This window comes from Balaenoptera physalus (assembly GCF_965194825.1).
Source record: "Balaenoptera physalus genome assembly, chromosome: 17".
NCBI classification, from domain to species: Eukaryota; Metazoa; Chordata; class Mammalia; order Artiodactyla; family Balaenopteridae; genus Balaenoptera; species Balaenoptera physalus.
Window position 1 is genome coordinate 13,968,972 of NC_138895.1, and position 22,850 is coordinate 13,991,821.

The 22,850-nt window shown below is 39.8% G+C and overlaps 1 protein-coding gene across 8 annotated transcripts in view; it reads left to right on the forward strand.

Moving 5' to 3' along the window:
* PREX2 (phosphatidylinositol-3,4,5-trisphosphate dependent Rac exchange factor 2) overlaps positions 1 to 22,850 on the forward strand; it is a 287,172-nt gene that overhangs the window by 33,777 nt on the left and 230,545 nt on the right. Inside the window, exon 1 of one of the 8 annotated variants that reach the window (XM_082433591.1) lies at positions 13,009 to 13,018. The exons of the other annotated variants lie outside the window; for them this stretch is intronic. The gene's annotated coding sequence lies outside the window, so the exon portion shown is untranslated. Of the gene's footprint in view, positions 1 to 13,008; positions 13,019 to 22,850 lie in introns of those variants that run through there. 8 annotated transcript variants of the gene reach the window in all.

The window sequence follows — 22,850 nt, forward strand, 5'->3', positions numbered from 1 at the left end:
AGTTGAAGTGATTCTTTAAGAACATGTCAAGTCATTTTACTTCTTTGCTTTAAATCTAAACACTCCTCATATCCTTCAAAGGAAAAGCCAAAGTCCTTGTAGTGGCCTGGAAGACCCTGTGATCTGCTCTCTCCCCCTTTACCTCTCTTATCTCATTTCCTGCTGTTCTTTCCATCACCTTCTTCTAATCACAGTTGCCTTTTGGCTGATCCTCAGACACGCCAGGTGTGCTCCTGCCTCAGGCCTCTGAACTGTTGTTCCCTTTACTCAGCACATTCTCATCTCAGATACCAGCTCCTTCACTTCCTTTAGGTCTCTGCTCAGATGTCACCTCTCAGCGAGGCCTTCCCTGACCACCATATTCCAAGTTGCAACCCTTCCCTTTTTAGCCCAACACTCCCCATCCACCTTCCCTGCTTTAATTTCTCTATAGCACTTGCTGACATGCTACTGCCTTAATTATTTTGTTGGTTTGTGTCTGCTGCTTCTCTCACTAGAAAGTGAGCTCAGTAGGGAAGGGAAGGGAAGGGATTCATGACCATTTGTTTATTACTCCGCTCAACCCTCATAACAACACCTAGCACTTAGTAGGTGTTCATAAATGTTTGTTGAATGAATTGCTGTGGGTCATACTCGACATCATGTTAAGGTATAGAAATATTTTTTAAAAAACCCTTTCTTGGGACTTCCCTGGTGGCGCACTGGTTAAGAATCCGCCTGCCAATGCAGGGGACACGGGTTCGAGCCCTGCTCCGGGAAGATCCCACATGCCGCGGAGCAACTAGCCCGTGTGCCACAACTACTGAGCCTGTGTGCCACAACTACTGAAGCCTGCGCACCTGGCGTCCATGCTTCACAGCAAGAGAATCCACCGCAATGAGAAGCCCACGCACCTCAACGAAGAGTAGCCCCCACTCGCCGCAACTAGAGAAAGCCGGTGCTCAGCAACGAAGACCCAACGTAGCCAAAAATAAATTAAATAAATAAATGAACAAATAAAACACCCTTTGTAGAGAAAAATTCTTGAAACATTTGCCATATATTGGAAAGGTATTGAAGGTATACAAACTTGAGTCAGATTTGTAAATATTAACAGTTTAACAAAGTAGGTAATATTGGTTATACCGATAATAAAATGAATTATGAAAAGGGATACACTGACAAAATTATAAAACTAAGAAGTAAATAAACATTGAAGTAGTTAAAGAGAAATGGAATTAGCTAGAGACTGCATTTATAAGGAGATCTCATCCAGTGGTTTTCCAATAACAATTTTCTATAGTAATGAGGAATAGTGGTAGTAGAAATGATATTGTTAAAGGTTCGATTTAACTTGGATGAAAGCAGTCAACTAGGTATTTTCCATGTGTCTGAGCAAAGCATTAAGACAACAGCAATTAGTGGCAAGTATTCTTGATGTGGGAAAGGAATTATGCTACTTTGGGAAGTAAGGATGTTGTAGAAGTTAATATTTTAAAATCTTTAGAGGATTCCACAGGGGACTGATGTATTTTCTAAAGTTCTGTATTGTGATGGGATATGGAGGGTTATTTTCCACGTGGCCAGTTTGTGAACATAAGCATATGTAGGTCAAGGGAGATTTGAAAGGCAAGAAACTGATTTATGTGAAGCCACTGGTTTGATGCAAGGAATGTCCTTAACGGTTTTGGTTTGTTTTCATCTCAATCCTTATGTCTAAAGGTATAATTCAGGCTCACTGTTGTGAAAGGCTCAGATGCCTTTGATTTTGTCTGTAATAGTAATAGTTTGATTTCCAGTTGCAGTAATTCCTGCAATAACGTCCATTGGCGATCTCCACAGAATTTAAGCCACTGTTAGCATACATGAAGAAGGGAAAAAAAAGTGTCACTTTATGTTCTTTCTCTCTATCGGATTACTTTATGCCATCAGATTAAGCAGGTCTTTTGTGTTGAAAAAATGAGTGAAAGCCCATCTGAGTCTCACTGCCGGTTGTGGCAGCTGTAGAAATTCCCTCCCAAGGCTTTCAGATTCCTTGACCCTATTGCTGTATTTGCTGTAGCATATACTGCTTCCTTGCCCTCTTTGAACCCTTTCGCAGCCTGGCTTCCTGACCCCTCTCTTTAGAAGAAAGACTCCTGAAGTTTTCCAGTGATCATCTTTTAACCATATGTCTTAACTCTGTCCCAATTTTGATCTCCCTTTGATTCCCTGTGGCATTTGACATTGCTCATCAGTGTTACTTTTTTGAAATTCCCTCTTGTGGGGCATCCCTTGGGTTCATGATAAAATTCTCTAATTACCCCATTGCTTCTGACTCTCATTCTTAGCTTCTCATTCCCATCTTTACACAACTTTATTATTATTATTATTATTATTATTATTTTATTATTTATTTATTTTTGGCTGTGTTGGGTCTTCGTTTCTGTGCAAGGGCTTTCTCTAGTTGTGGCAAGTGGGGGCCACTCTTCATCGCGGTGCGCGGGCCTCTCACTGTCGCGGCCTCTCTTGTTGCGGAGCACAGGCTCCGGTCGCGCAGGCTCAGTAGTTGTGGCTCACAGGCCCAGTTGCTCCGCGGCATGTGGGATCTTCCTAGACCAGGGCTCAAACCCGTGTCCCCTGCATTGGCAGGCAGATTCTCAACCACTGCGCCACCAGGGAAGCCCTATTATTATTTTTTTCACTACGCTCATCAACTCCTTGTGGCCTCTACAATTACCTTCACATAAATAAAATTAAATTCAAAAATACTGCTCCAGTTATGACCCTGAGTCCCAAAGTCATGTCTTCTACATACAGGACATCGCACTGTAAGCCTTACGTCCGCCTCCAACTCAGCACGTACAAAACTGGACTCATCATTTTCCCTCTCTTTCACCCCAGCTCCTTGCTGTAATTGTCATTCCCTGGACTGGACAGCTTGTTGTCATCTTTGGCTCTTTATCTTTCATCCCCTGTCTAACCAGTCTGAATGCCTGATTGATTCCCCCGTATAAATGTCTTTAGACATTTCTGAATGTCCCCAGGCCTCTACTGCTTAGTCTGTGAATTAATCTCCCTTTCTTCAGGGGTGATATAACAATGAGATAACAGCAGAATGATAGCCATCCCAAATTAATCTTCCCAAAATAGTCTTTTCATCTTTTTCTTTTTTTTGTTATAGACCTCACCTCCTTGGTGCTCACACCTCCTGATTTCTCAACTTGACATTCTGGAGCCTTTATAAAAAGGTCCTTACCATATCTGTCCAAACTTACTTATTGTAGCTCCCCCTAAAGAATCCCTCCTGTAGGTTAGTTTGTTTCTCAGGTGATCCAGTTAAACATCTTGCTGACCTACCTTTCTGTCTCTGCTTAGGCTGTTCTTTCTACTGGGATAATCTTTCTCTTTTTGAATATTCATATTCCACTTGCCTTTCAAGACCCAATTCACTTATCATTTTTCTGTAATGACATCCTTCCTAATCTGTCCCATACCACTCTTCCCTTCTGAAACTCTTGTATATTTTATGGTTCATAGCACAGATTTCCAACACTTCAATATTATCTGTCTTGCATTGCCATTTATATGTTTTTTTAAAAAAAGAATTATTTGTGTGGACATCACAGTTTATGACATTCTCATACTTGTGCCTGATAATAAAGCAAGTCAGACATTGTACAGTTGGGAACAGTAATACTAGTAAGAGTCTTGGAACACACAGAGTTAAATGCGAAATAGAAGTAGAACCTAAGTATTAACACCAAGTGCAGTGCTTTTTCAATTGTTCTAACTTTCAAGTTGCTTTCACTTATTGTAAAACTTAACACATTTTTTTCTTTATATTTTCCATAGATCCTAGCATATGTCTGTTACAGAGTAGGTGTTACATGTCTTGTTGGCTGATTGTAGTATATGTTATAAGTAATCAAGAAAATGTTCTCTGAATTATAAAGTTGTACTTACATTTACCTTTCTGCACTTAGAACAGATTGAAAATTGGAGAAAAGGTAAATTATTACTAAAAACTGCTTTGATGTGCTCTGACAAACAGCTTTTTAAAAATAAATTATAGAAACTCATGTTTGAAAGCTCCTCTCTCAGTGTTGCTTTTGTGATACTACTCAGGCTTAAACTGATGAAATATAACTTTTCTGGTATCTTGGTTAAAAAGAAACAGCATGGTTGCTAGATTGAAAAAAGTAAAAAAAAAAAATCTGTGGAATTTTTAAAGCATTCTAATAAATTTGATTTTAAAAGTACAAGTTTATAAACATTTTTCATGTCATGTCCTAAAAATATACTTTGATACATATTATCTTTCTATATATAAATATATAACATTTATATTTTAACAGATATTATTATTTTGTAACATGGCATGAGATGAGTTAGCTAAAATCTTACGTAGAAATATTCTTTTATTGAGTTTTGGAGTTAATTTTCCCATATAAAGAATAACAAAATAATAAATGGAAGGGAGTTGACTTTTTAAAATTGTTTTTTTTAGTAGATTAAAATTGTACAGTTGGCCAAGTATGAGGGTGAGAAAATGTTCCTACTATTAATCATGCAAATTCTGAGAATTTGTTTCGGACTGATTGTACAAAACTAATACAAAGAAGAAGCTACTTTTACTGCTGTGAAGGGTTATGACAGTCAGTTCTCCTAACCTAGAGATTCTGTAATGATGCCATTAAAAAGAGTTGTGTTTTAAATCCATTTATTGCTTAAGTCTTTTTCAGTTTTACTCTGTTCTTCGTGTAAGGAGATAAACAATTGGATATTAAATTAGTTGTAAAAAACAGATACAAGAACGGACAGTTTTTGCGTTCACATGCAATCTCTGTTGCATCCTGACTGGTGTATCTCAGAACTAGCTCCTGATTGCATCTGGGAAGTGTATTTCTCCTACCACTTCTTGGTCTGGGCCTCTGTACCTCCTTCTGAACTGGTTTCTGCCTTAAGTCTTTCTTATTCCTTCTTGCACTGAAAGAAATTAGATTTTTCTAATGAATATATGGCTTTTACTTTACTCCATTCTTTCTCAAAAAAGTGTATCGACTCACCATGACCTACTGAAAACCTGTACAAACTCCTGGCCTTTACTGGTCAGGACCTCCCAGTCTTTTGAACTCCTATGAAGAAATGAACCAGTGGTTCTGGTTGATGTTGCTTGCCCATAGTCTGTACTTTTCTGACTCTATGTCTTACTCATTATGTTTTTCTCCAAGGATCTGTAAGCAGGAACTCTGCCTTTTTAGCATTTTTATTCCCGATAATCAATTTCTAATGCAGTGCCGGTCCTGTAGTGAAACTGGAGAATGAATGAGGGAACAAATAAATGCATTTCAAGTGAAGCAAATCAGTGTTAGTGTGTATCTTTTTTATCTCTTACATTTCCATGTGCATAGTAGTCTCTGAATAAACTGAATGTAGGAGAAAATGAGAGCGGTGGGACTGAACAGAGTTGATGGATATTATCATCAATAGATAGTGTGGCAGGGAAGCAGTGCCTAAGTATTATATTTTGCATGTAATTGTATCTTTTCAACCATATCTTACTCATCTAGTATACTTAGTATTTATCAGGAATTCAGTCAGTACCTGGTTTTCAATTAAACAAATGCATGAAATCTTCCTTATATATATTTTAAACCTTTGATTAAATGATAATGCATTTGCTCCCAATGAACCAAACCTCCCAGTAGTCACACCATGTAGAGCCCCCTTCCTTTTACTCTGGGCTGGCCTCGTACACTGCTGGTGACCAATGACTCCCAAGGCTGTAGGTCATAAGAAGCTTTGCAGCGGCTGCCTGGGTCTCGTGGAAGATTTGCTTTTGGGGTGCTTCCCCTTGAAGCTAGCCATCATGTAGGAAGTGTGGCTGTTCCGGGATGACCATGTTTTGAGAAGGCTGAGCCATGCGGGGAGGCCTGAAGTATGAAATAGCATGGAGAGAGTTGGGGAGGAGAGGGGGAAGGGGAGAGAGAAGCCAGGGTACAGCACGGTGCCATGTGAGGGATGAAGGGATAGAACCATCTCAGAAGCGGGTCCTCCAGCCACACAGCTGATGCCACATGCAGCAAAGAGAAATGTCAGGCTGAGCTCTCCTCAGATTCCTGTCCCACAGAATCATGAGCAAAAATGGTTGTTTCACAGGGAACTGTATTCAGTATCTTGTGATAAGCCAGCATGGAAAAGAGTGTGAAAAAGAATATAAATATGTATAACTAAGTCACTTTGCTGTACAGCAGAAATTAACACGACATTGTAAATCAACTATACTTCAATAAAATTTTTTAAAAATGGTTGTTTCAAGCCACCAAGTTTTGGCATAGTTAGTTATGTAGTGACAGATAATGGAAACATAACATACAGAAACGTGTACATAATCAATACACTTTACACACTGAACACACCTGTGTAACTAGCACCCGGATCAAGAAACAAAACATTGCCAGCGCCTTGGAAGCCATTCTCCCGTCCCCTTCCAGTAACGGCCTTCTCCGAGGGTAACAACTGCTCTGACCTCCAGCTCCCCAGATTAGTTTTGTCTGGCTCTGAATTTTATGTCAGTGGATTTATCCAGTACATACTCCTTTGTGTCTTGTATCTCTCGCTTAATGTCTGTGCTGCGTATCCGCATTATTGAGCGTAGTTGTAGTTCAGACATTCTCACTGCTCTTTGATACCCCGTTCTGTGAATATATCACAATTTATCCATTCTATTTTTGGTGGACATTGGGGTGGTTTCCTGTTCTTGACTATTATGGACAGTCCTGCTATTAACATTCTTATAAATGTCTTTGGTAAACATATGTCTGCCTTTCTGTTGGGTGGTTCTGGATTGTTTTATGACCGTTTTGTACTTGTTAGTTTTCTCTCTATAAGTCACCTACGTGTCATTTTAGAGAATAGTGACTAGGATTTATTTTTTCTTTCTCATCGTAGTGCCGAGCAAGCAGAGTTCAAGCTTAGAGTGGTTATTCAGGAAATATATGTTGATTAGTCATTTGGAAGTTCTAAAGCACATATGCTTGGCTTCTCTAGAAAGTTCTGAATTAATCATAGAGTTTACATGCCAGTCTTTAAGTACAAAAGATAGGAAATATCCTTTTAATTAGACATTTCTGTTGAATAAATAACAGCTTATTGGAAATTTTTCATCTGCCCAGAGCTATTGTTTGTTTCTTTGCAAATAGCATGAGAAAAAATTAGTTTGTTTCTTATAATATAAAAGAAAGGGCACTAGTAAACAGTTCAAGTTTCTGTGTATTACTATACCTAAGGGTTTTAAGCTTCAGTGTTAGTTTGTTAGGATAGAACTAATAAATTATATTGGTGGATGTAACTTGAAAATAGTCTTAAGAGTACATATTCTCTATTTTTATGAGTTATGTGTTTAGAGATGCATCATATCATTTACTGTAATATAAATTAATGGGTACTAAAATTATAATTTTTTTCTTCATATCTAGTCAACTTGAATTTCCTTGTTCTTTGCTTCTTTGTTATAACATTTGTACTATTTACTTTAAAAGTTGCAGTGATAAAACCATTCCAAATAAGCCAGGTCTGATTATTTTCAATCCCAGCACATGTACTTAAATGCCAATACCATATGGAAAAGTTTGACTCCAGTATGCCAGACTTTTTTTTCTTTTTCTTCCCCCTAGGACAAAAAATGAGTGACATGGAGATTCAAATTAATGTCAGATGGTTTTATAGCCTGTGGGGTTTTTTTTTTTTTTGTGGTCATTAACTCTGAAGAATCGGAACATATAAAAAGATTAAAGAATCTTTTCAACTACCAAGCTTAAAATATATATGTTTACAAACAAATTCCATGCATTTTCTATCTTGTTTTATCCTTGCTCCTTTAATTGCTAGTGTTTTTTTTTTTTTTTTTTTTTTAGTACTGTGATGTCTCTTGCATCTTCCCATTCATTTATTTATTCAGCGTAATAAATATGAGTGTTTTCTGTGGGGCAGATACTACGCTGGGTCCTTCCATTTTCATAGACACGGCTCTTCCCTGGAGGAGGTTACAGTCTACTGGGAATACCAGGTCTGTAGACAGATATTTACCATATGACATCTAATAGATATCACAGAGATATTAGATATCATTGAATAGAGCAAAGTAGGATCAGAGCAACTCATTCTGCCTAGGGCTTAGGGTTAGGGTTAGGGAAGAAAATTTTACAGAGCAGATAAACTTGGAACTGAGACTTGAAGGAAGTATAAGAATTTGAACAAAGAAGTAGAGGGAAAGATCTTCTATGCAAAGGGAGTAGCATAATACGTAGGTGCAGAGCTGAGAAAGGTTTGCATGTTCAGGAAACGGTAAGTTCCATTTGCTTAGAGCTTAAGGCACACTGGAGTGAAGAGGAGGGGAGAGGAGCGGGGATGAAGTAGGTTACGGTTCTCACTGTCAGAAACGAAGGGTCAGTCTTCACCCAGGTGTCTCCCATCCTTCTGAACTTGAAATATGGCAGTAATCTGGGACCTGGTAATCCTTTGTGGAATTGGCGGGAGTTGAAGAGAAGGTAGCCTTTTGACCAGCAGAGAGAATAGGATTGAGTGTTCCAAAAAACAAACAAAAAAGAATATGAAAAATGGGGGAGAAAACCCCAGCCTATTCTCAGAACAGTAAGTAGATCAGTTGACCATTCTTAAAGTAGAGGTGCTCCAGGTGAAATGGGAACACCCTTAGGACGGATGCCTGCATGGAGTGCTGGGGGGACACTGAGCATGGCCTGCTTTATTTCTTCATCCTCCTCAGTGACCTGGATGAAGTCACAGAGGGCAATTGAATGGAATAGCTGCAGCGACAGGGTGATTTTTTTTTTTTTTTTGCCTTTTTTTTTTTTAGATGGTGAGTTCCATATTTTTAAAATTTATTGATTGATTGATTGATTGATTTTTGGCTGTGTTGGGTCTTCGTTTCTGTGCGAGGGCTTTCTCTAGTTGCAGCAAGCGGGGGCCACTCTTCATCGCGGTGCGCGGGCCTCTCACTATCGTGGCCTCTCTTGTTGCGGAGCACAGGCTCCAGACGCGCAGGCTCAGCAGTTGTGGCTCACGGGCCTAGTTGCTCCGCGGCATGTGGGATCCTCCCAGACCAGGCCTTGAACCCATGTCCCCTGCATTAGCAGGCAGACTCTCAACCACTGCGCCACCAGGGAAGCCCAGGATGATTTTTAATAGGAGGATACAGTGGCCTGAAAACAGAGAAAGTAAAATTTAAAGGCACAAATACAAATTTCTAAAATTCTACACTTACTGGGAAAGAGATGTTAGGTGTTTTAAACAAATGCCTAAAAGAAGGGATCAGTATTATGAGATTGTTAAGGAAGTAAATGTCATCTTCCCAGGGAGACCTGGATAAAGGGGTGAGGGGTGAAAGTGTCTCTTGCTCTCCATCAAGACATTTCATTTTGTTCTGGACCCCGTATTTTAAGAGATCATTACAGAGAAGAGAATGGCAAGGGGAAGGCAGCCAGGGCCCTCAAAGGTGTGGGAACGATATTGCAGGCAAAACAGATAATGAAACAGAGGCTGTAAACCCTCTAATTGAATAAAAGACAAGACAGTTGTTGAAAACAAGAATTGTCCAGAGGGAAGACAGCAACCACTAAATAAAATCCAGGGAGCAGACTGAGTTCTATGATAAGATGATTTTTCTAATGATTTTCGTTGTGAGTAGGGAGGTCAACAACATTGGGATAAATGCCTCTAAGATGATGAGTTCCCTGTGGACTGGGAGTGTTCGAGTTGTGAATGGGTGCCTACTTGTGCGTTGTGGGAGTTTCACCTAATGACCTTCAGTGTTGATAGAAGATGTCTGAGAATGTAAAAGATGACACTCTTGCTGTCCTCAAGAGGATGACTGGTGGGAAATGAGTTGCTAAATTGAGATGTATTCAGTCATCATTGCAGCCACTAGGAAATGAGTGCTTGTTAGTACCTGATTCTCAGCTGGGCACTTAATACACACTGTCTGACTTGATCATCACAACAAACTTGGATGGTGGGTTTTATTTTATCCACCCCTCCTTTGATCAGGAGAGACATAGAAGTTAAGTAAATTGAGTCCAGCTGTGACATTTCCTAGCTGTGTCATGTTGAGAGAGCTAGGTAGTGTCTCTGTGCCTCAGTTCCACCATCTAAAAGGGTGGATAATAATAATGCTTGCCACATAGGTATGTTGTGAGCGTTAAATGTGTCTGGTACCTAACAGATGCTTCATAAAAATTTGCTATGATATTATAATTTTTATTATGGCTCCAAAGCTCATGCTGTTTGTACTGCGGCACTTTAATTCCCCCTCAGGTAGCAGTGGGTGGAAAGGAATATGACAGTTAACAAAAGAAATATTGAGAACTATTAGAATCTTCATTCTTTTAAAAAAAATTTTATTTATTATTTATTTATTTATTTTTGGCTGCGTTGGGTCTTCGTTGCTGAGCACTGGCTTTCTCTAGTTGCGGCGAGCGGGGGCTACTCTTGGTTGCGGTGCGCAGGCTTCTCATTGCGGTGGCTTCTCTTGTTGCAGAGCACAGGCTCTAGAGCGCAGTCTCAGTAGTTGTGGCGCACGGGCTTAGTTGCTCCCTGGAAGACCAGGGCTCGAACCCGTGTCCCCTGCATTGACAGGTGGATTCCTAACCACTGCGCCACCAGGGAAGCCCAGAATCTTCATTCTTTGCAGGGAAAATATTAGAGAAGCATGTGCTTTCCATTTGAGAATTTGGTAGAGTCAACAGTGGGAGTTGACGATTCCATGGATAGACTTACATTTTTATGTATAAAACAGCTTGCGGTCCTTTCTCGTGTACATGAGCTCTCAAAACCAATCTAAGATGCCGCCTACTTTATAAAACTTTGTTTTCTGATCCCCAAAATGGAATGGGATTATGTCTCTCTTTAAACCCCCTTAGAATGTTCTTATGTGTTTATTATTTTCCTGCCTCAAATAATTGTTACTTGTGTACTTGACTTATCCTCTTCCGAGCACCTAAAACTCGGTTTTGGTCTGGCCTTTTGCATCTTCTTTGTGGTATTTCTTGGAATACCTCAGTTTTCGTATGCAGATACTCGTCTTTATTTGAATTGAGCCACATTATTAAGCTTTAACCTTGATCCGTTTTTTCCTGATCCTTTTAGACAACACTGAAAGGCCTCTGCATCTCCCAGGCAGCGGGTTCTCCCCAGCACTGCCCAGCCATGCTGCTCAGTGGTGTTTGCTCGTACAAGTGCTTTGCAATATCTCTCCTCTCTCCATCCTCAAGATCACTTAGTTTGTACTCTAAAAGTCTCATACCTGAGTTATTGTAATAGCTTACTGATTGAGGTTTCTGCATCCATTCTCAACTCACAAAGTCCCCTCCTCTGTAATAGTGAAATTTCTATACAGAGAGGTGACCATGTTCATTCACCTAGAATGTCCCCAGGGGAAGTTCCAAGCAGTTAAGCTGGCCCAGAGGGCCGTCCATGATCCTTCTCCTACCTAACTTTCATCAGCATCTCTTCCTGCCCTCTCCCTTCTGCCAGACCCCTTGAACTTTATGCTGCAGAAGTACAAGATAGTTTTTTTCACTTGTTTACTCACTCTCTGATTATCCACTAAATATAACTGTGTGCCTTCTATGTAGATATTAGAGACATGGGCTCTGGATCCACATGGTCTAGGTAGAAGCTGTGTGATGGTGGAAGAGGTTCTTAATTTCTATCTCCTTCAACTTGCACACCTGTCAGATGGGGCTGATATTAGTACCCAAGTCTAGATTGTTGTGAAGATTGAGTTAATACATGTCAGGAGCCTAGCACAGTGCCTGGCACATCGTAGACATACATCAGTCTCGCCCTGTGGTCAGTCCTGCTCTGGGAACCTGTACCATCCCACTTTGAAAAATGTCTATCCGTTCTTTAGAATCCTCTTAAAGTATCAGCTTCTTAGTAAAGCCTTTCTGTGTCACCTTTTCCATCCTCAGAACGATCTGATCACTCCATCTTCTGTGCCTTGAAAATAAGTTTATATGCAACACACTTTAATGCAAGTATTTTTATACATGTCAGTGTTCCCTTCTAGATTTTAAACTCAAGAGGACAAAGACTGATTTATTTGTCATTCATTCCTTAGAAGCTAGGTCAGTGCAGGGCACATAGTATTCAGTAAATAATGTTGAACTGTGTTTTTTGAATTGAACAGCAAAGCACTTTTTGACATAAAGTGGTGGTGGCATTGAATGTCAAGATTTTGGACTCAAATCCAGGGCACCTTGTCACCATGTCTTGCTGCTAAGCACACATGTATACATAGCTCTGCGTGTGTGGTTTGATTAGTATATGCTCGATTAAATAAAATCATTACTGGGAGTTTTCCATTTATTGAACTACTTCTGGTGGACCTGAATTTCTCTGAATTCCCACATAGACATGCCAGCCAAAAGTCGTGGTCATTCGGGGCCAAGGATCTGTTGCTGTTTCCCTGGAAGATGCACATGTTGGTGGGTTCAAGCTGTGCTTTAATCAACAGGAGCTCAGACACTCCTTGATGGGAAGTACAGCTGAGGATTCTTTCAAGTGCACGGGCAGATCATGCTGAGTGCTTTTCTGGGTCATGTTCGTTTCATAAAAACAGTCAATTCCCAGCCTTCCCAGAAGAGGAAATGCTGAAGGTCCCTAGCTGCAGTGCAGGGCGAGGAGGAAACCAAGGACTGAGTGGGGAAGGGGCCCACTGCTTGTCCTTTCCTTGGCAAGTCACAGGCAGGCACTCCGCCCAGTCACACAGGTCCCCACATGGCGGCTTTCAGGCAAAATTTGTGCCGCTGCTTAAATGCAGAAGGTCTTTTTCTTTTTCCTTTTGTAGCGACCACGTTGTTCCAGTGACCAGAGCAACACGACACAGAAGCAGAAAAAAACACCCCAAGTTCTTGCCAGTCGCCAGGCAGAGAAAATGCTTTTGGATATTTGCTGTATGCTTCACATGTTGATTTCCTAATCATGAGTTGTTTTCAAAGCCAACCACAATAGCATCCTGAACACTCATCGGTATTTGGTAGGTTTTGCTGCCAAGCTCATTAACAGATTTCGATTTAGAGGAATGAGGATAAAGGGGATGCTTTTGGTAAAGCAGTAGCTTGGTGGGAAATTTGATTTTTCTCTATTTGAGTTGTTATTTCTGATTTTTTGACACAGTGTTATAGATGTTAATTCTTCTGGCTATGTTTGTTTTAACACATGCAGTTTTTAGATTATACTTAACCTTGATGCTAATATATTTGCAAGGGATATTACCCAAGCTATCTTTTTAAAAATCTGATGAATTATTGAGAGATACTTCACTTTGGACCTAAACATCACGATTAGAGCAGTTTATCTCTAATCATGCGCTCTGATGATTTACTTGTGCACTGATGAAACCTAATTTTCCTTATTGTCAGGGATGGGAAAACTATTTGCTGTGGAACTCCAGAGCTGTCACTGCTATGCAGGACAGCCTGTGAATCCTGAAATCAGAGACAGAGAATTCCTAGGACGCCTGTTGAGTATAGGTGGCTGCAAAGGAAGGAAGAAGGGCAACTCTTCCCTGGATGGCCAGACACATTTGGAAGGGGCAGGAACAATGAAGCTGCAGGGGGTGGTTTGAGAGGGATGTCAGGGCAGGGCATTCAGGCTTGGCTGCTCCTGGGGTCAGTCGTTGACCTGTGGACGTGGAGCTGCTCCATCCACACAAGCAACCGGTGGTACCCAACAGAAATACCCAGAGTGATGTCTCTTTAATTCTGTTCTCAGGACCATGAGGTTTCTAGCAGGGAACTCAGCTCTCCTTGAGGCTTTCAGGAAGCCTTGTGAATAGGAAGACACACGTAGCGGTGGAAAGATCTCTGGCCATATGTCGCTTGGGAGATGGAAGCTCAAGGTTAATGTCACTTGGTTGGCAAAAAAGTATTGAGAGAAAAGTTCATTTTCATAATGCTTCCTGTGGCTAGAGACAGGAGAAATGGGGAAAAGATTGATATATTTTTCTAGGATCTCTTTTGGGCTAATCTAGTTATACTAATGAGAATGATTTAGGGTATCAGGCACAGTACCAAGTGCCTTGTGTGAGTAAACTTTTAATTCTCACAATAATCCAGTGAGGTAGACACTCTTATTCTCCCTCTCTTACAGATGGGACATTGATGTACAGAGAGATTAGGCAATTGCCCAGAATCACCCAGCGCTGGGTTGAACCATGTCTTAACGATGGAGTCCCTGCTTTTAGCCAGTGCACTGTACTGCTTGGGCATGCAGGGGTCATAGATATTATCTGTAGTATCTGGATTGGTCTCTGAGCTCTCTGTAACACTTCCATGGAGCATTTATCTCGCTGTGTTTAAGCCATTGATTTCCATTTGTATGACTTCTGTCATTCTGCAGAGGTCTGACTTTGTACTACACTGGCGCCAGGGACCTTATGAAGTTGTAGGACATGGTGCCAGCAACCCGGGGCTGAAGATAACAGGAAGATGGGGAGCTTCAAGGATCCCTGTGACCCTTTTCAGCTCTTGTCAGGGAACTAGAGATACTATTTTGTGCCACAGTTTAGAATTCACTGAAACCAAAGTTAAAGATGATTTAAAAATCCCCAAATCACTCATTTCTGATGTGTTTAATCTGCTTTCTTTTATCATCAATATTTCCATCTTTCCAGGGCGGTGTAAAGTCAGTCAACTCTCCCTAAATGTTAAGCTAGTGATGCATTGGGATGGCAATGCTAAATAGATCAATTCAGAGCCACTATTGGCATTTTAAGCTTGATTCTTTTTCTGTGTACTGTCTGGGCGCCTTTAGAATATTTATTATTCCTCTCCAACCCACTGTGATCCTGCAGGGATTCTGGGGTTATCTCTCCATGAGGAGAGCTATGTGCATTGGGTACAGAGTTTCAGTTACCAGATGTGTCCAGAGTGAAGTCACAGACTGGCATTGAGAGGCCCCTGCAATTCCAGGTTCAGGTTCACCTCCTGCCTTGCTCCCCATCCTCCACCTTATGCACTGGACTGATGGTCTGTCTTCAAACAGACCTGGTAGCTTCTGCCTCTGGGTCTGGCCTCACATGGTTTTCTTTGCTAGAAATGCCCTTTCCCCGACATCTTCCTGCCTGTGGAAGCCCTTCTCGGTCTGGGAGGCTCCAACTCCATCTTTTCTAAGCAGCTGTCCAGGATCCCCTGCATTTAACCTGTCTCTTCCCTATACTCTGATGATTCTCATTTCTAGACTGTCACTTCCTAAGGCAAGCCTCAAATCAGATATTTGTGAATGGGTCTGTCTTCGTCATGAGGGATTCTGGAGGACCGGAAATTGTGTGTGTGTGTCTGTACGTGTGTGTACACATGTGAACTCACATGCATGTGCACACAGTGTCTCTGCCATACCCATAAGGCAGAATCGCAGCCACTCGAATGTGCTTTTTCAGTTTGAAAGACCACCTCCACCCTTCCCTTTCACTTTTTGCCTCTTTACATAACGGCAGCCTCGCCCTGATACCACAGAAAAGATCTGAGCACTTCGACCTTCTAGTCATACAGTTCTGGATCATCTCTTCCCATTCTTTTAATTTCCAAGATGCTGCAGAGCCCACAACTGCCTAGCATCTGTCTCCGACCTCCTCCTCCCTCTCAGCTCTCCTCCTTTTCCCCCCTCCCCCTGCTGTGCAACCAGGACTAAATTTAGCGCAGTAGGATTGATGATGGTGGGAAGTGGATGAGAGTGAAGGCAGGCTGCGGCCGGTGTCCCTCCGGCATTATCATCTGCCCCCTATGGCATTATTTCAGTTATGCTGATGAAGAAACTGAAGCTCGCGGTGATGATGGAGCGCAGCTGGGATGTGAAGCCAGATTTCTCTACCCGAAGCCCGTGTTCTCTCCCCTACTCTCCCTACGACCCTCGAGCCCTGATCCTCTGCCTGGCGCCAAGGACTCCTCACTCTACTGTGTCCTTGCCACTGTCCTCTGCGAGAGGGGTTGGGAGCCCCAGCATGCAGAGAGCGAGCGACCCACCGAGGTCCCGCCGTGGATAGTGGAGGAGCCCATGACTCTTGTCTCCATCACACCGTCTCCCGACTGCCCCCGAAGAGAGACGGGAAGTGTTTCCTGGCTTCCGTGTCCCCAGGGTGGTTGCCCACCATTCACCTTTAATCTTCCCGGCCCCCAGCCTCGATGTGGAGTCTGGGGCCTAAGGAAGGGGGTCTCTTCCTTGATTAGCTTATCCTTTTGGGAAAAGTTGGAATCTCAGAAGCTTCCAGAAGCTAGCAGAGATTGTATACGTGACAAGTAGGTGGCGGTAACTGGCAAATTGGAGAGAACCTGTGTCCCGTTCAAAGGGGCAGAGAGACACAGCTCCAGACAATGTTGCTAAGAGGGGGTGTGGCCCCCGTGTTCCCAGAACGCCTGCTTTTCCAGAATAAGCTGGAATTCTGGATTTTTATTTGAGTTTTCCAAATTTTTAAAACACGGAGCCAGCAAATCCATTGGGTGTGGACCAGATTTCCAGGCTACCGTGTTGTGACCTCTGCCTGGGAACCTGGCTGCTGGCTGCTACTTCATGTGATCTGCCTGCCCTCTGGATTTCTGGATTTGTGACCCGTGGTTTGGAGAAAGGGGAGCAAAATTAATAAATGAGATATAGATAGGGAAAAAAAGAAAAGAAAGCTAATATTTCGTAAAAAAGATTCATGCTAAAATAAGTGGAGTCGAAATTTATATTTAAATGTAAGTGGCATTTTAATTTAGTGACTAGAAAGAATATTAGAGGACCTTAAAATATTTTTCCTCCAAATTAAATAGTTATCTCTCTACTAAATTTTGTTTAAGAATGGTTTTTAAATGTCTTTTTAGAACTTTTAAATATCGAATATTCTAAGAATTAAAAATTTCCAGATCTGGTTAAACATTAGACTACTAAAATTTTTTTTTTATTTTCTTAACATAAAATTACTTGAATGACTAGTGTTTTTATTACTTTGCCTTCTGGATACATTCCTGTAGTTTTATAAGTATTTGAACGTTTAACCAAATTAGCACAGAGCTTACACATTATTAGCAATATCTTAATAATGTTGCTCTATATTTCATGCAAATCTATTGACGATTTTGCCATTTTTAAGTAGTAAACTTATGACTTTACCATAGCAATTTAAAGTTGTTTTAGTATTAAGTAAAAATAACTTATCTGCCCTTTTTTAAATTACTTAATGTGGTATTGCTAAATTCAATCACCTTATGAAGATTCAAAATTATTATCCCCAAGGCTGTGGAAATGTCCTAAATAGACATTTTAAATAACCTACGTAGGGACACACTTTAAGAAATACCACATTCCATAAAAATTGTCTCCATAGTTTTCTAAATATGTAACTCACATATCCAAAATGCAGACATGTTTACAAAATGAATACTTTCTGCCAGATGAAGCAATAATTTCTGGGTTTTAAAGCTTCCTGAGTCGCTCATCTGTAAAAATGTGAACCTCTGCACTGAATTTGTGAGCGTCTTAGAGTTGCTGGATAGGGCTGGTGCTGCCTGTGCTGTGTATCAGTGGTTCTAAAGCCTGTCTGTACGTTAGAATCACCTGGAAAGCTTTTCCAATATATCCAGATCCACCCGCAATAGATCTGATTTACTTGGCTTGGGGTAAGGCCTGGGCAATTTTTTCTTTTGTTTCTTAAATGTTCCCCAGATGGTTGTAATGTGTAACCAGGGATATGAACTAGCTTTGACCTTAGAGGAGAATGACGGTGTGACTGATACGGTGTCACTGAGTTTCAGCGGTGGGTACCCCTCACTCAAGGTCCCCGGCAGCCTACCTAGATCATGCTGGACGGGCTGTAGGTCTGCTGCCTTGGCCTAAGCTTGGAAGCCTTCTGGAGGTTACAGCTCTGTACACCCAATGCAATGCAATAGTGGGAGTTGGATCTAGCCCTATTTGTGTGTTGTGTGTTTTCCTTAATAATAAGTGCACTGGGCTATGTGCTTCGTATTGGAATTATATTCAATTTCCCCAACAACTCTGCAAAGTAGTTGTAATTATTATAAGTTTACAAGGAGAAAACAAGAGCAGAAAGAAGAAGGGACATGATATGACCAAGGTCACACAACCAATAAGTGGTAGAATTTAAGCCCAGGTAGTCTGACTTAAGTTCATATGATTAACCTTCATACAAAGGAGTTCAAATAAAACACTTACGGGGTGAGGCAGGGAACAAAAACGAGCAAAGCTGCTTGGGGGTAAACATTAGGGAATGGTGGGGACTGGGGCACACTGAGGGGCACCACCACTCAGCTCTAGCCACTCAGTATAGCCAGAACATCTGATTTTTAAAGAGGTAATCTAAAAATCTGGAATTTTTAACACGAATCTTTCTCAACTTTTAAACATAGCAAGCCCCTGTTACAAATTATACTGCTTTTTATCCTTACTTCAGGAAAGCCCTAGTCAAGGATAGAAGTATTGAAAAGATAGTACAAGCAATGCATCAAGCTCTTTGATAAGGGAGCAGGTAGATTCTTTTGATGAGAGACTGGTTTTTCCATAGACAGGGCCCATATTGACCTACACTAACTCTTTGTCTTACTTTCTCCAGAACTGGTATAGACTGGTCTTCCATGAGGCCAAAGCTAAGCTGTGTGTGCAGGAATGTCACATAGGTCTGAAGGTTAAATCAAGGGCATCTGCTCAGTTTCTTTGCCATTTCTGTGGTTCAGTAAGGATGAGGATATCGCAATGTCATAGACACAGGTGTTAAGATATAACTCTCCCCAACCAACTTAACATCCTGGTTTTGCTCTGTTTTCATGGATAAATTCCAAATTTTTGTGCTTGTGTATTAATTAGTCTCAGCTGAGAAGTATGATTAACATTTCCTTAGTGTTTATTCATTCAGCAAGCATGTAGGCTGAGAAACATTTAAGAACTTGGAGAAATAGAGTGTTTCAGAATTTTATGGAACACTGCTTAAACTCTGATTAGATCAGATATTATTGAGTCTTAAAAAAAACATTTGAGACTGAGTGTTAATGATAAGCAATTTTTAAGACAGATTTCTTTTTTAATGTTCTAATACAGCATATAATGGTTTAGGTGTTCTTAAAAACAGGGCAGTGTTTTCCAAGAAAAATCATTGTTAATGGCATCACAACCATAGGATCTGAATGTTAGCACCTTGATTTAGAAGTAGTCAAAGCTTATTTTCTGTAGCCTCTTTAGTAACGATTCGAATTCCATTAGTTAGAGTTACTCATCTGATTATAATAGGAACTGTCTTCTTGTTAGAGGAACCAAAGTGAGTTCTTTCAGAGGGTTTAGGGGCTCATAACTGGTGCCTTAGAAAAACAGGGGCAATGTAATTAGTTATTCTGAAGGAAAAACTGTAGTTGAACACATTTCAATTGGAAATTCTGGGCTTATGAAAAAAATTGCAGTGTTTACTTTAAAAATAATATTTGAAAGTTGTGAACTATTTATTTCAGAACTTGAACCACTTGAAACTATCCTTCGCTTGTTTGTAAACAGATTTCGCAGTGTTTTAATTTTTCTTAATGATGTGGAAACAATTATTAACAATGGTTCTAGATTTGTAAGTATTTATAAATGGATGTTTGATCATCTAAGAATTCTGTTATTTTAAAAACAGATAGTTTCTCAAATTAATGCCCCTCTTTGGCTATATTCTCTGACCATGTAGCATATTTTATTAGACTGTGTCCCTTCTCCAGATAATAGCATCCATTTGGAATCAGATGATTGAGGATGAGATGTCTAATTTGTAATTATAATTCTTGTTTCTTGGAAAGAATACTATATCTTACAACTACTTTTTGAAATTTTAGAATATTACTTCAGTTCACTAGCTATTTATTGAGCATTTTATACAGTGCTAATCACCATGGAGATACCCAAATATAAGATTAAATGTCCAATAAACATTTTATCCAGTAAATTCAATCGGCCATTTAATTAAGAGAAAATATAGGTCAAAGGATTAGAGGAAATCTTCATGGACAAAGAGGGCTTTGATCTAGGCCCTGAAGGATGGATTGAGTTTATACAGATAGGTAGATGAAGTTCTCATCATTAATAGCACTGGTGACTAAAGGAAGAAGTGATTGGAGTCACAGGATGACTTGAGGAGGATAAATGGCTGAGAGATAATATTAAAAAGGTTGATTAAGTTCTGTAGAAATGATGCATAATAATTATATATAACTTTAAACTGATTATTGCTTATCTGCTGTCATCCGGTCCTGGGTGATTCTATTGGTTAAAGCACACATCTAATGCAAGCCAGACCTACATGTTTTCTTCTGTTCCAAGGCCATAGATGCTCTTACTGTCTCAGAAATGTGTCGTGCTGGGCATCACTGGGTGGGCTGGCTGAGACCACCGCTGACTCGCGACAGGAGAAAGGCCCAGCCCAGGAATCATCTTATTGGCATAGACACTATAACAAATATCCAGTTGTTGGAGTTGTCTTAATGTTGTTACTGAGTGTATTATTGTAAGTTTTGTCGTGGAGAAGAGAGGAGATTCTTTCACTTTACAGCGTTTTGATGTCAGCTAATTGGTTTTTTAAAAACTTGAATGAAATAGCTTCCTGTGATTGAAGAAGTTAATAAAGATGATTATGAATTACTTTCACATAATCATATATTAAGCAATTGTTGGAAAATTTGAATTCAGAGAAGAACACTGGAGAAAAGAAATAGTTACGCCAGATGGATTTAGTATGCTTTTGTTAAGCATCTATTATGTGTAAGGTCCTGGGCTAGATTCTTTAGGAGAATCAGAAACAGATTTCATCCTAGTCTTTTAGAATTTTCTCAATAAATAGCTTTGCTGACTAAACTTTTAGGAGAACTACTTCACCATGAGGTCCAGGTAATGATTTAACACATCTTTGTGATCTTGAGCTATGTACCAGTCAGTGTAACATCCAGGGGGATTTTAAAAGTAAGAACTATGCCTGGAGAGGAGATGGGGGTTAGAGCCTAGAAGACATTTTACGCTAAAAAGTTCTGTAAAGTTTTAACATAATTTGATATATGTATAATTCTCCCCTAAACTTAAATTTTAAATGTTTTGAGGGGGAAGATTTCTCTTTCCTTTTATCCCTTTTTCATTTTCTTTCCTTTTTTCTCCCATTCTCTCCCCTCCACAGTTTTCTCTTCACAACTTTTGTTTCCTTTTAGACTAATTCTGGTGCACTGTTTACATCCACTGTGCTCTATACACAATGTTACATAATAAATGTTTTATGGATAATGAAAGTATAAATTTTAGAGTTATTGTAAAGCCACAGAATAGAATTTACATGGCTTTTCATGGTTAAATTTTTTTATGATTAGTATAATGCATAACGTTTTCTTAAAAGCCCTTTTGATTATTGAATTTAATTTTTTATTTTCACTGATATATATCACAAACAGAATATGATATAAATTCCTGGTTTGAAGGTAATTGATGATTGACACTTTAAATTATTTTTAGAGTATCATTTGTAGTCCTAAATAAAACTAGATATATGTACTTAAGTAATACTGCAACTTGAAAATAGTTATGTTTACATAACAGATAGACAAAATTAGTTTATTTTTACTGTGCTTCATTATCCAAGATACCACACCATGTTGAACCTATTTTTTTTTAGAAAACTACATCGAAAACTTTCAAATTGTCAACATGAGTGAAAAACTAGAGTTGTTTTGTTAGGTGATAGGCAAATATTTACTTCATCAATTATAACTTAAGATACATCTTAATGGATAATATTTATGAAAAAAATTGTTGTGCTTACTTGTGTTTATAGTACATAGTGAGAACATAATTTGTTTATCTATTAACTACTTGATATACATTTATGTTGTTTCCAGTTTTTATCTATTATGAATAAAGCTGCCATGAATGTTTGGACATGAATCGTTGGGTTGACATATGTTTCCATTTTGAGGGGTTAAATTCCATGTAGTTGGATTGTTGGGTCATCTGGAATATGTATGATTAACTTTATAAGAAACTTTTTCAGAGTGGCTGTGCTTACTAGTTTGCATTCTCATGAGGAAGGCATGAGAGTTCCAGCTTCACATCCTTGCCAACACTTGGGATTCTCAGTCTTTATACTTTTAGGTCATGGTGTTTAGTTAGTGGTATCTTATTCTCATTTTAAGTTTCATTTTCCCGATAGTTAATGATCTGAAATACCTTTTCATGTGCCTATTGACATTTCCGTATCTTTTTTAAAAAAATATTTATTTATTTATTTGGCTGCATTGGGTCTTAGTTGCGGCACGTGGGCTCTTCGTTGTGGTGCATGGGCTTCTCTCTAGTTGTGGTGCACAGTCTCCAGAGTGCGTGGGCTCAGCAGTTACGGTGCACGGGCTCTCTAGTTGCGGTGCACGGGCTCTCTAGTTGTGGCGCACGGGCTCTAGAGTGTGCCGGCTTAATTGCCCTGTGACATGTGGGATCTTAGTTCCCTGACCAGGGATTGAACCCATGTCCCCTGTATTGGAAGGCAGATTCTTAACTACTGGACCACCAGGGAAGTCCCCTCATATCTTTTTCGTGTTCACATTTTTACCCATTAAAAAAAATTGGGTAGTGTTTCTTTTTTATTATTGGTTTGTAGGTATTCTTTATATATTCTACGTAAGGGTCCCTTGTCAGATATATGTATTACAGAATTCCCCAGTCTGTAGCTTGACTATTAATTTCCTTAATTAATTGTGTTTTGATGGGTACAAAAGCTTTTAATCATGATAAATTCTATTTTACATTTTTTTAATAATTAGTAATTTTTTTGTCCTAAAATGTTTGCTAATCCCAAGATGATCATGTATTTTCTATTTTCTTCT